The sequence below is a fragment of the Macaca thibetana genome, chromosome 7 (assembly GCF_024542745.1).
Source record: "Macaca thibetana thibetana isolate TM-01 chromosome 7, ASM2454274v1, whole genome shotgun sequence".
Classification (NCBI taxonomy): Eukaryota; Metazoa; Chordata; class Mammalia; order Primates; family Cercopithecidae; genus Macaca; species Macaca thibetana.
In genome coordinates, this window is record NC_065584.1 from 17,873,744 (window position 1) to 17,887,466 (window position 13,723).

General features: G+C 43.7%; 1 protein-coding gene and 1 pseudogene across 1 annotated transcript in view; one reads left to right on the forward strand and one right to left on the reverse strand.

Annotated features, from left to right (window-relative positions):
* PSMC1 (proteasome 26S subunit, ATPase 1) overlaps positions 1-13,723 on the reverse strand; it is a 1,015,066-nt gene that overhangs the window by 518,562 nt on the left and 482,781 nt on the right. The window lies entirely within an intron of this gene.
* Positions 11,829-13,680, forward strand: LOC126958220 (cysteine and histidine-rich domain-containing protein 1-like; annotated as a pseudogene).

A 13,723-nucleotide genomic window follows, 5' to 3' on the forward strand; every position in this document is an offset into this window, starting at 1 on the left:
TAGATTATTATGTAACTGTGTTTGTGTAATGATTATTTCAGCTAGAACATATTGGAAACCTCCATTAACACAACTGAAGGGTATAAAATAGAATGTTTGGAGTTGTCAATTAGCCGATTTGTCTTATGTTGCTTTTCTTCATTATTTCAGTGCTGCTAACAGTTCATTCAGCACATTTTAATTAAAAACAAACATATGTGGGTCTGCTCAGAACTCTAGTGTCTACTCATGTAGTTAGACAGGGATGGCAAATATTTCTAGCAGTGACCATATGATATCTTCCATTCATCTCAGCAATAATCCTCCAAATCTAATTATTGGGAGGATGGCAGCTGCACTCGGTTAGGCTTTTCTTTATTTTTGAAGAGATGTATTTTTCCAGCCTGTTGCATTGTAGAAAGTCAGCTGTGGCCAGGGGCCTTTCCAAGGCTGAAGCCCCAGCATCTACAGGACTTTCTCCCCTTTGTTTTCCATTTTTCCGCTACCCATTTGTTCCTGCCCATGGGCTTCTGGCCTGATGATGTTCTTAAGAAATGCAGAGTCTTCTGACAAGATTGCTTTTTCTGTTTGTACAAATATGTTAGGTATATTCTTGTGACTAGTGGGGACGACCATGGAACAGGTGCCAGGAGGGAAGCTTCGTTGATGGATATGGCATTACCTGCATGAAGTCGCCATGCGTCAGAGTCTGGTCTTCAGCTCTGTAGTCCCAGAAGCATGATTCTGCCAGTGCGGCGGGAGTAGTGTAGTCTCTTACTAACTGAGGACACAGAGGAGAATGTATTCATTTAAAATTAAAATGAGAACTATTGAAAAATTGTCACTCACACTGAGTGGCCCTATAGGGTACTATTCGAGAATGGGGACTCTGGAGTGAGACTGCGTGGGGTCAGATCTTGTTTGTGCTGCTCACTAGCTACGTGACCTGGGGCAACATTGCTGAATTTTACTAAGTGTGGCAGATAGACTTTAAAGTGGCCGCCACGATCCCTGCCTCTTCGTATTCACAGCTCGTGTCATGCTCTTCCCCGCAAGTGTGGGTGGGACCTGTGACGTGCTTCCAATCAGCGGCAGGCAGCAAAGGTGATGGGAAGCACGTGATTATGTTAGAGCACAGCATGTCTGTCTCCTGGGACACATGCCTTTGGAGCCCTGAGTCACCAGCCCCCGTGTAAGTGTCCAGCTACCCTGAAGCCACCGTAGTGGAACAACCAAATGGAGAGACCAAATAGAAATAGACAGAGATGCCCAAGGAGTCACCTGTCTTCATGCTCTAGCCTGTAACTATTTGGGTCTTCCTAATCCAGGCCCCAAACATGTGTATGAAGAGGGCTTTAATATGATTCTAGTGGCCGGGCGCGGTGGCTCACGCCTGTAACCCCAACACTTTGGGAGGCTGAGGCGGGTGGATCACGAGGTCAGGAGTTTGAGACTATCCTGGCCAACATGGAGAAACCCTGTCTCTACTAAAAATACAAAAAATTAGCCAGGCATGCTGGCACAAGCCTGTAATCCCAGTTCCTCAGGAGGCTGAGGCAGAAGAATCCCTTGAACCCAGGAGGTGGAGGTTGCAGTGAGCCGAGATCACGACACTGCACTCCAGCCTGGGCAACAAGAGTGAAACTCCATCTCTAAATAAATAAATAAAAAATAAATAATTCTAGCTCTGCCCACATGTTGACTGCAACCATGGCCAGTCCCAGAGCAAGAACCCTCTAGCTGAGCTCAGTCAACTCCTAGAACTGTGTGACACAAGAAGAAATGTTTGTTGTTGTAAGCCACTGTTTTAAGATAACATCTTAGGTAACCATAGAGAACGTGAAAATATATACATCGCCAAACTCACATTTGTATGCATACGTATTCATACAGACATGTATTCTGTTTCAGGCTTGGCAACTAGGAGGGTCAACACTATTGTCACATTTACCTATTATATCATAAACGCTTGCCTTCCCCATGGTCACCACGTATGGTGTTGTTTATAAATCCCAGATCCACAATATACGGTCATTTGTAATTTTGCTGAACCATGAATTTGAGTCACAGGCTTGAGGGCGGGAGTGAATTTCTTAGCTAGTGAGTGATCCTAGCTGACTGTCAGATAAACAGAGTTTTCTTCTCTGTGTGTAGTTCCTTATGCAGTCTGATGTGATTTTTTTTTTTAAAGAGAAGTGATATTGCTATGTTGCCCAGGCTGGATTTGAACTCCTGGCTCAAGTGATCCTCCCACCTCAGTCTCCCAAGTAGCTGGGACTACAGGTGCATGCCATCGCACCTCACTTAATGTGATATTTTTTTTTCTTAATGCTTTGTTCCTTTGTCAACAAACCAGTTCTGCTAGTCCTAGTGTTCGAAATAAAGAGAAAATAAAGAGGCCTGAGAAAGACATTCCTAGCGCAATAATAGAAATTTCAAGGAACAGAACGTCAAATGTGATGATGACTTGCTTTATGATATGAAAACAGTTGGAGGATGTGATTTCAAAACAAGGAAGCATAATTCATTAAGCCATTTTGCCAAGAACTCTGATCAGAATGTGGTAGCTTATGAAGGCATTAGAAGCTTCAAGATATTATTCACATTTTTCAGTTAAAATATGCCAGATTTGGGGAGGAAATGATATGCTATAGTTATATTCAACAATCTGTAGGGCGTTTGAAGGTGTAGGGACATACACCTCTTGAATGTCAACAGAATGTAGTCCTTAAACATTACATGTGAGACCCTCTCCTAGGCTTGTGCAGCACTGAGAAAAATATAAGTCATTGTTCTTGCTGTTGAGATGCATACAGTTTATCCAGGTGATGGGTGTGGTGTAAGAAAGGAAATAAACAAAGGACAAGTTAAATATTACCACGTTACATGGTGGTGAATGTAGCCTGTGATTCGTTGGTGTAGAGAAAAAGGACAGTTAGTTGAGGAGAGAGAGAGAGAAAGCACCTGAGATCTCTCAGAGGATAAGGTCCAAGCCCTTTGGCCTAGCATTTCAAGGCCTTCCACAATCTGGCTTCAACTTTATCTCCAGTCTTCTCTCCTAATGTCTTCTATGTAAAACAGCTCTTCCAGTCAATTTGGTGGATTCCTGAAGAAATACACCTGCCTCTCTGTTTATACCCTGTTAATTTAAGGAGTTTGAAATAAAATGAGAGATTGGAAACTTTACACACATACCTACACAAACACACAAAATAATTTCAGAATAAAATAATTTAAACTGCCTTCCTTTTAAACTAAACAAACAGATTCCTTAGCAGCAGTAAGTATAAACACTTTCCATGCCTGATCTACCATTCTCCTTTCCCCTTCTGTCTGGCTAGAGTGGAATCAAAGCCCAGGGTGATCTTAGAAGCTACATGTTGAAGGAGGCAGAGCCTATAGCAGCCTGAGTCCCTGAATGACTGTGTGGAGGAAGTAGCCAGCAACCAGGATCACCTCTATCAAACTGATGCATATGTAAGAAGTGAGCTTCTATTGTGATTAGCCTTTGACATTTGGGTTTTTAAAATTCTAATAGCTAGCTTCTTAGCCACTTGGAATCTCCTTAATCAATATGAAGTTAATATGAAGACATAAGAGAAAGCTATCACTATTGGCCTCAAATGGACATTACCTATTACACTGATAAAGGCTAATAGAATGGTATACATCAAGAGTGTGGATTCTGGCACCAAACTGCAGGATTTGAAGCTAGTTCTACCATTTACCATCTATATAATCTTAGACAAGTGTATTAGGCAGGGTTCTCCAGAGACATGGAACCAAAAGGATTCACACACACACACAAGAGAACAATTGGTTCATATCACAGTGGAGGCTTGGCCCATCTAAAATGTCCATAATCTGATGGATGAGGCCCAGGAAAGAGCCACAGTTCAAGTCCTAAGGCTGTCCGTCGGTGAACCAGGAAGAGCGGTGCTGCAGAGGAAATTCAAAGGCTGTCTGCAGGCGGAGTTTCTCTTGCTCAGGGGAGGTCATCTTTGTGTTCTATTCAGGCCTTCCACTAACTGCAGGAGCCTCATATGGAGGGCAATGTGCTTCACTCAAAGTCCACTGATTTAATAGTAAAGCTCATCCAAAAACACCCTCACAGGAACATCCAGAATAATGTTTGAACAAATATCTGGACACCGTGGACCACCAAATTGACCCATAAAGTTAACCATCCCAACTCTACTCCTGTCGACTGGGCACTCACACACATCTCCCTAAACTGACTTAATCTTCAAGTAAAGACAATCATAAGGTTATAGCTCTGCCTAACGTGATAGAACTATCCTGTGTACAGCCAAAAACCCACTAATCTTTTCCCTAGAAGAGGGGCAAAGTCCATGAATGACCTTTCTCCTTCATGTTGAGATCCTGTAGCTTAAGTATATGATGTAAAGCTAACAATACTTAAATACTGTGATACAAAGTCAATACAGCTTATGTTACATGATAAGCGGATAAGAGAGGAAAACACACACATTCATAACAAAATCAGGAAAAAATACTCAGGGCAATTAGAGTCCCTGTCTCTATAACTGGTCACTTGACTGTATGGTTATTTATGGCTACCTATATTCCCTTTTCCCTCAACAAGTACCTCAGCTTGTTGTGGTTCTTTACCTGGTAGGATGAGCCAAATCTTCATTCCCGAAGGGACTAGGCCATTAGTGGCCCTGTTTGGAGTGGGCTGTTGTAGTTTTCCATTGACTTTAATCACAGGGCATGAGTAAGAGATGCCTTAAGGGATCTCCTGTATTCCAGACATACTGTTCCTTACATCCATTGTGGAACGGCAGTCCAAAATTGCCTTGGCAGCCAGCATCAATCACCCCAGCCAGCACAGTCCCTCCCTTCTTGCCTGATGTTTAGAGACTTGAGGAGCCCAAAGTAGCTGAGTGGCGGTCTTAACTCCCAGGTCAATGGAATCATTATTATGTTTCCTGGTGGAAGCTTTCCTGCCTTTGGAACTAAGACCTCTAGGCCAGCAGAGTATAAGGTTGTGGGGACACAAAACAAAAATGTTGCTGGTGGGTTATTAGGGGTAATAGTGAGCGGCACCACTCTTTTTCAACCTCTTGGTTTCTGGACACATGAATCCTGGTTATAGGGAGAAACAGTGCTGTATTTTGGAGGCTGATTCAGACCATACACAGCCTTCTGAAGAACTTTGCCCCAGCCCTGCAAGGTACTGCCACCTATCTGGTGCTATAAGTCTTCAAAAGGCCATCTCACCCTCTATCAAGCCAGCTGCTTCAGGAATGTGGGGAACATGGCAAGACCATCCAATTCCATGGGCATGGGCCCACTGCCACACTTCATTTTCTTCGAAGCAAGTTCCTTGATCAGAAGCAATGCTATGTGGAGTACCATGACGGTGCAGAAAGCATTCTGTGAGTCTGTGGAATGTAGCTTTTACAGAAGCCCTGCATGAAGGGAAGGCAAATCTGCATTCAGAGTGTCTGTTCTAGCAACAACAAAATGCTGCTCCTTTCAGGGTAGAAGAGGTTTAATGTAATCAGCCTGACACCAGGTAGCTGCCTGATCACCTGGAAAATTGGTGCCATAGTAGGGACTCAGTGTTGGTTCCTGCTGCTGGCAGATTGGCCACTCAGCCATGGTGATAGCCAGGTTGGACTTGGGGAGTGGGGGGTCCATGTTACTGAGCCCATGCATAACCTCCATCCCTGCCACCATGGCCACTTTGTTCATGAGCCCATTGGGCAATGACAGGTGTTGCTGGGGAAAGAGGCTGCCTGGTATCCCCAGAACTGGTCAACCTATCTGCCTGATTACTAAAGTTCTCCTCTGCTGAAACCACCCTTTAGTGAGCACCCACATGGGACACAAATACCGTCATAGTTTTTGTCCCTTTAGAGGTCTAGCCACATAACTCTTTCCTAGACTTCTTTGCCATCAATTTCTTAATCATTTTCCTTCCAATCAAACCATTGACCACCCTCTACACTCAGTACCAAAATCTGTATTAATCAGGGTTCTCCAGAGAAACAAAACCAATAGGGTGTGTGTGTATGTGTGTGTGTAGGAAGAAATTTATTTCAAGTAATTGGCTCACATCACGGTGGATGTATGGCATGTCTAGAATCTCCACAGTCTGATGGGGGAAGCTGCCAGGCTAGAGGTCCAGGAAAGAGACATAGTTCAAGTCCAAAGGCTGTCCGCTGGTGAACCAGGAAGAGCGGGTGCAACAGAGGAAGTTCAAAGGCTGTCTGTGGGCGGAATTTCTCCTGCTCAAGGAAGGTCATCTTTGCGTTCTATTCAGGCCTTCCACTGACTGCATAAGTCTCCCCCACGTTATGGAGAGTAATTTCCCTTACTTAAAGCATACCCATTTAAATGTAAATCTCATCTAAAAACACCCTCACAGAAACATCCAGAATATCTGGACATCTGGCCTAGCCAACCTGACACATACAAGTAACCATCACAGGAAGTTACTCAGTCTTTTAGCGCCTTAGTTCCCTCGCCAATAAAATGGAGATAATAACAGAAACTTCCTATTGGGTGAACATGAAGATGAAACAAGTTGATGCATGTGTTAACAGCAGTGCCTGCACTCAGCACTCAGGGCTTGATCTTTCTTGTTATCATCTCAGACTTTGGCCCCAGGCTTCACCCAGGTGACAATACTAAGAACAAGTTTCAGCAGGACCACCAAGAATAACAGGGGCCTTTGGTTGGGAACACCACGAATATGATGAGAGACTTGGTATGTTAGAATTCTGCTGCGGTAGCAAATGGAGACTTGCACACGACCGTCTGCAGGCTACCCTGGCCAGTACGCCATCAGTCAGTGGTGGTTTTTTACTTGTTTTATTCCATGAATAAATTTTAATGTATTCAGTTTCCCCCCATCAACTGCTTATTTACTGCTCATATTAATGCAATATGGCAAAACCATTTACATGGCTGGAGTCTTTTGCAACCTATTAGAGCATTTCTCCTGCTTTGCTGTCCCTTTGTGTCTAGTGAGAAAATTCATTTTTGCTCTACATGTTTTTGAATTAACTGGCACGACTCAGGAATGTAAGATCGGCATCAATCCAGAGGCTGATGTAGAGCAGAGAGATTAAGAAACTGGCTGGGTTTGGCCAAAATTGGGTGTGAACCTTTCCGGGACTTGACTTCTCAGCATAGGGTTATTGCAAGGATTGAACGGGGAGCCCCAAAACATTGCCTGCTCCTCAGGAAGTGCTCAGGGAATGCGAAATAGGATGACTCCTTTCATAGCAATGCCTTATAACAGGGGTCCCCAACCCCCAGGCCATGACCAGTACCAGTTCATGGCCTGTTAGGAACCGGGCCACACAGCAGGAAGTGAGCTGTGGGCATGCAAGCGAAGCTTCATCTGTATTTACAGCCACTCTCCATCACTCACATGACCACCTGAGCTCCACCTCCTGTTGATCAGCGGCAGCATTTTCATAGGAAAGCAAACCCTGTTGTGAACTGTGTATGCAAGGGATCCAGGTTGCATGCTCCTTATGAAAATCTAATGCATGATGATCTGCTACTATCTTTCATCACCCCCAGATGGGACTCTCTAGTTGCAGGAAAACAAGTTCAAGGCTCCTACTGATTCTACATTATGGTGAGTTGTATAATTATTTCATTATATATTGCAATGTAATCATAATAGAAATAAAGTGTACAATAAATGTAATGTGCTTGAATCATCCCAAAACCATCCCCTGACCCCAGTCCATGGAAAAATTGTCTTCCACAAAACCGGTTCCTGGTGCCAAAAAGGTTGGGAACTGCTGCCCTGTAGTGTTGTTAAAGTGCTCCCCTTGCTCTGGGGAGATCTAACTGCCTGGGTTCCTGAATGACTGTGTGGAGGAAGCCATCTACTAACCAGGGTTGCCTGTCAAACTGTTACATATGCAGGAAGTAAACCTCTGTGGTTAGCCTTTGACATTTGGCGTTTGTTCTAGCAGCTAGCTTCAGAGATACTTTGCATTACCCTAAACAGTATGGTCAGTTAATATTGCAAGAAGGTCATTCACATTCTCAATGTCCTCTCTATATCTACAGGCTTTGACCTACTGTAGAAAGTGTCTCCTACACAACTTACTTACTCTCAGCATCTAAAAGCCAAGTCAGTGCATCTCTTTTTTATGGAAATGTCCTATCTCCCCAGTTAGACAATACTGTGGGTATGGATTTCAGGGTGCAAGAAATGCATTTCTTTACTGAATTTCTTTCTTAAGTTTCTATGCCACAAGGATAGCAAAAAAGAAATTCTAGTTAGTTTGGGGGTTTTCTAATGTTTTTTATTTGAGCCCAAGTTCTGGTTTGTGGAGGCATAGCTGGTCTTTAATGTCATCATCTGTTGGAGACGTCCTCACTTCTTTGATATTTCATTGTCAATTAACAGTGAGATTTTTACTCATTCTTTACCATAAGTCCCTTCCATTGGTTCAGGACTCAGCTGCCCCAATTCCCTTTATAGGTATGTAAATATAAAGAGGCTTGTGTAAGAGTCCAGGGTATATGAGAATCTGTCTGTGGGTCAATGGGTAGAAGAAAGTACTAAGGACAACAACAACAAAAAAACAGCCAAGATTTTCATATATAAAAAACATAGGCCGGGCGCGGTGGCTCAAGCCTGTAATCCCAGCACTTTGGGAGGCCGAGACGGGTGGATCACGAGGTCAGGAGTTCAAGACCATCCTGGCTAACACGGTGAAACCCCGTCTCTACTAAAAAATATGAAAAACTAGCCGGGCGAGGTGGCAGGCGCCTGTAGTCCTGGCTACTCGGGAGGCTGAGGCAGGAGAATGGCGTCAAAACCCGGGAGGCGGAGCTTGCAGTGAGCTGAGATCCAGCCACTGCACTCCAGCCTGGGCGACACAGCGAGACTCCGTCTCAAAAAAAAAAAAAAAAAAAAAAAAAATATAATGCCAGCACAAAAAGCAAGCCCTTTGAGGGCAAGAACTGTATCCTGACCATATCCTGGTACCCTGTCCAGCAAATCAAGTTTTTCTTTTCTTTTCTTTTCTTTGAAGCAGAGTCTCATTTTGTCACCCAGGTGGGAGTGCAGTGGTGCAATCTTGGCTCACTACAACCTCCGCCTCCTGGGTTCAAGTGATTCTCCTGCCTCAGCCTCCTGAGTAGCTGGATTACAGGTGCACACCACCATGCCCAGCTAATTTTTGTATTTTTTGGTAGAGATGGGGTTTTACCATGTTGACCAGGCTGGTCTTGAACTCCTGACCTCAAGTGATCCCTGCATCACCCTCCCAAAGTGCTGGGATTACAGGCATGAGCCGCTGCGCCAGGCCAAATCAAGTTTTTCTTATTCAATATTTGCTGCTGCTCTTAAATGAGGAAGAACAGTCAATGGACCACAGAAACGGAAGAAAAGATTCCCAGTTTTCTTAAAACAGTAACATTGGCTGGGTGCGGTGGCTCATGCCTGTAATCCCAGCACTTTAGGAAGCCGAGGCAGGCGGATCACGAGATCAGGAGATCGAGACCATCCTGGCTAACACGGTGAAACCCCGTCCCTACTAAAAATACAAAAAATTAGCTGGGCGTGGTAGTGGGTGCCTGTAGTCCCAGCTACTTGGGAGGCTGAGGCAGGAGAGTGGCGTGGACCCGGGAGGCGGAGCTTGCAGTGAGCTGAGATCACGCCACTGCACTCCAGCCTGGGTGACAGAGCAAGACTCTGTCTCAAAAACAAAACAAAACAAAACAACAAACAAACAAAAAAACAGTAACTTTAAGCATGGAAGGGCACTGTTATGGGCTGAATTATGTCCCTCCAAAATTCATGCATTCAAAGCCCCAAATACCTCAAAATGTGACTATATTTGGAGATAGAATTTTTAAAGAGGTAATTAAGCTTAAATGAGGTCACCAGGGGTGTGCCCTAAACCAGTATAACTGGCCTCCTTAAAAGAAGAGATTAATACTCAGACACACTCAGAGGGAAGGCTGCTGTGAAGACACAGGGAATTACTTTTATCTTCTGTGGTGGCTGCTAAGACCAAAAGAAGGCAGTGCTATAATTGGGGAGGGTGGAACTGAGTTGAGTCTTCAGCTCTGTGTTGAAGTTTTTTAAAAGTCATACTATATAGATTTGTTTCTCAATATGCAAAACTGAACATATTATTTCTGCTTCTAGTGATGTTGGAATAACCAGTTCTACTTGTTTCCTTCCTATCTGTAAACAGCTAGACAACTGGAAAATTATATGATACAATTGTTTTCAGATATTGGACAGCAAAAGTATAATTCCTGAGAGAAAGGAAACAAAACAGAGTGAAAGAACCACCAGGGAGCTGTAAACTGGAACATTCTCAGCATTCATGATGATCTGGAAGACAACCCAGTCAGTGTAGAGAAATCTCACTGATCATTATATTAGTTTTCTGTGGCTACTGTAATACATTACCATAAATATGGTGGTTTAAAACAACACAAACTTATTATCTTACAGTTCTGTGGATGAGAAGTCTGACACAGATATCACACTGGGCCAAGATCACGGCATGATGCTGTCCTTTTTGAAGGATGCAGGGAAGAATCCATTTCTTTGCCTTTTTCACCTTCCAGAGGCCACCTACTTTCCTTAACTCATGGCTTCCTTCCTCATCTTCAAAGCCAACAGCATTGAGCCAGGTCCTTCTCATGCTGCTATCTCTTTGGTTCTTTCTTCAGCACCCCTAGTCTGCTTTTAAGGACCCTTGAGCCCACCTGAATACCCAGAATAAGTTCCCTATTTTAAGGCATGCTGATTAGTAACATTAATTCCAGCTTCTACCTTAATTCCCCTCTGTCATGTAGCCTAACATATTCCCAGGTTCTGGGGATTCGGATGTGAACATCTTTGGTGGAATAATTTTGCTTACTATAACCACTGAGGCATTTCCCAGAACAGTCATGCCATAGTATTATGATAAACTAGTCCTAAAGTGATGGCTACTCTAGACTCAACCTAACAAAGCCTAAAAACAAGCTTGAAAGGATTAAGCTGATCCACAAGTAAATTAATGCTTGTCAAAATAAACTTCAATTCTCTTTAAAGAAAGGCAACAAAATCCAGACACAAATGTCACAAAACAATGTGACATTAATAATCACAATCAAAAGTTACTGGACATTCAAAGAAGCAGAAAAATATGATTCATAACCAGAAGAAAAATTAATCAATAGAAATCATCCCATAATGACTGATAATGGAATGATCAAATGGGGACTTTAAAATAGTTCTTATGAATGTGCTCAAGAGTTTTAATAAAAATATGACCATATGAGGAGAGAAATACAAACCATCAACACAAAGTCAATGGAATTTCAATGGAACCAAATGAAATGAAAAATTCACTGGAAATTTAGTTAGAGATTAGACACTGAGGAACAAAATGTCAGTGAACTAGAAGAAATCATGAAAGAAACTATCTAGACTGAAGCACACAGAGAAAAAGTCTGAATAAAAAATAAAGGCCTGGCGTGGTGGCTCATGCCTGTAATCCCAGCACTTTGGGAGGCCGAGGCGGGTGGGTCGCCTGAGGTCAGGAGTTCGAGACCAGTCTGGCCAACATGGTGAAATCCCGTGTCTACTAAAAATACAAAAAAATTAGCTGGGCGCGGTAGCGGGCGCCTGTAATCCCAGCTACTCGGGAGGCTGAGGCAGGGGAATTGCTTGAACCAGGGAGATGGAGGTTGCAGTGAGCTGAGATCTCGCCACTACACTCCAGCCTGGGCGACAGAGTGAGACTCGGTCTCAAACAAAAAAACAAAAAAACAAAAAAAAGGAGCGGTCGTTTCCAGAAGCCGGCAGCCGCCTCAGTCGTAAAACCGGTGCTAGCGGCGGCACGGGAGTGGCTAACACATCCTCTTGCCGTTCCTGGTGTTTGGGCCTTGCCTGTGGCGGTGGGAAAAGAAAATGGCCTTGCCGTACTACAACTGGGGCTGCGGTCAGCGCTTGGATCCTGAGACCAATTCTGATGATGCTTGCACATACCACCCAGGTGTTCCAGTCTTCCACGATGTTTTAAACGGTTGGTCTTGCTGTAAAAGAAGAACAACTGATTTTTCTGAGTTCTTAAGTATTACAGACTGTACAAAAGGTAGACATAATAGTGAGAAGCCACTTGAGCCAGTCAAACCTGAAGTCAAGACTACTGAGAAGGAACTATCTGAATTGAAACCCAAATTTGAGAAACACGTCATTTAAGCCCCTAAGCCAGTAGAAGCAATAAAATGGCCAAGCCCAGATAAACCAATGACAAATTTGGAATTAAAAATATATCTGTCTCCCTAAAGCAATCACTTGATAAACTGTCATCAGGGAATGAAGAAGATGAGAAAGAAGACAATGATGAAATTAAGATTGGCACCTCATGGCCGGGCGCGGTGGCTCAAGCCTGTAATCCCAGCACTTTGGGAGGCCGAGACGGGCGGATCACGAGGTCAGGAGATCGAGACCATCCTGGCTAACACGGTGAAACCCCGTCTCTACTAAAAATACAAAAAAACTAGCCGGGCGAGGTGGCGGGCGTCTGTAGTCCCAGCTACTTGGGAGGCTGAGGCAGGAGAATGGCGTGAACCCGGGAGGTGGAGCTTGCAGTGAGCTGAGATCCGGCCACTGCAGCCTGGGCGACAGAGCAAGACTCCGTCTCAAAAAAAAAAAAAAAAAAAAAAAAAAAAAAAAAAAGATTGGCACCTCATGTAAGAATGGAGGGTGTTCAAAGATGTATCGGGGTCTAGAGAGTCTAGAGAAAATGTCTGTGTATATCATCCTGGAGTAGCTATTTTCCACGAGGGGATGAAATACTGGAGCTGTTGTAGAAGAAAAACTTCTGATTTTAATTCATTCTTAGCCCAAGAGGGCTGTACAACAGGGAAACACACGTGGACTAAAAAGATGCTGGGAGGCCAGGCGCGGTGGCTCACACCTGTAATCCCAGCACTTCGGGAGGCCGAGATGGGCAGATCACCTGAGGTCAGGAGTTCAAGCCCAGCCTGAACAACATGGAGAAACCCTGTCTCTACTAAGAATACAAAATTAGCCGGGAATGGTGGTGCATGCCTGTAATCCCAGCTACTCGGGAGGCTGAGGCAGGAGAATCACTTGAACCCAGGAGGCGGAGGTTGCAGTGAGCTGAGATCACGTCATTGCACTCCAGCCTGGGCAACAAGAGCAAGACTCCGTCTTAAAAAAAAAAAAAAAGAAAGAAAGAAAGAAAAAAAAAGGATGCTGGGAAAAAAGTTGTTCCATGTAGACATGACGGGCGTCAGACTGGAGGTGAACTTACCATTTCAAGCATATGCTAAAAATTCACTTCCAGAACTTAGTCAGGTGGAAGCAACAGCACATTGTTAAATGTGCACATTGTATTTGAAGAAGAGAAGGAATTTGATCAAAATGTGAAATTATGGGGTGTGATTGATGTAAAGCGAAGTTACATAACTATGACTACAACAAAGATTGAGATCACTATGAGAAAAGCTGAACCAATGCAGTGTGCAAGCCTTGAACTGCCTGCAGTGAAAAAACAGGAAAAACAGAAAGATGACACAATAGATTGGGAGACAGGAGGAAGACTATTCCATATTTCAGAATCCTTAATACTGTGTGAAGTGGTGGCTTGCTGCTGTAATCTTTTGTTTTGTTGTTGTGTTACTGAATCTGGCATTTCAGGGTTAACATTAGGTTCTTAAAAGTCAAAGTCAGTTTGTCTTTTTGTGCCTCTCTTCTTTCTTT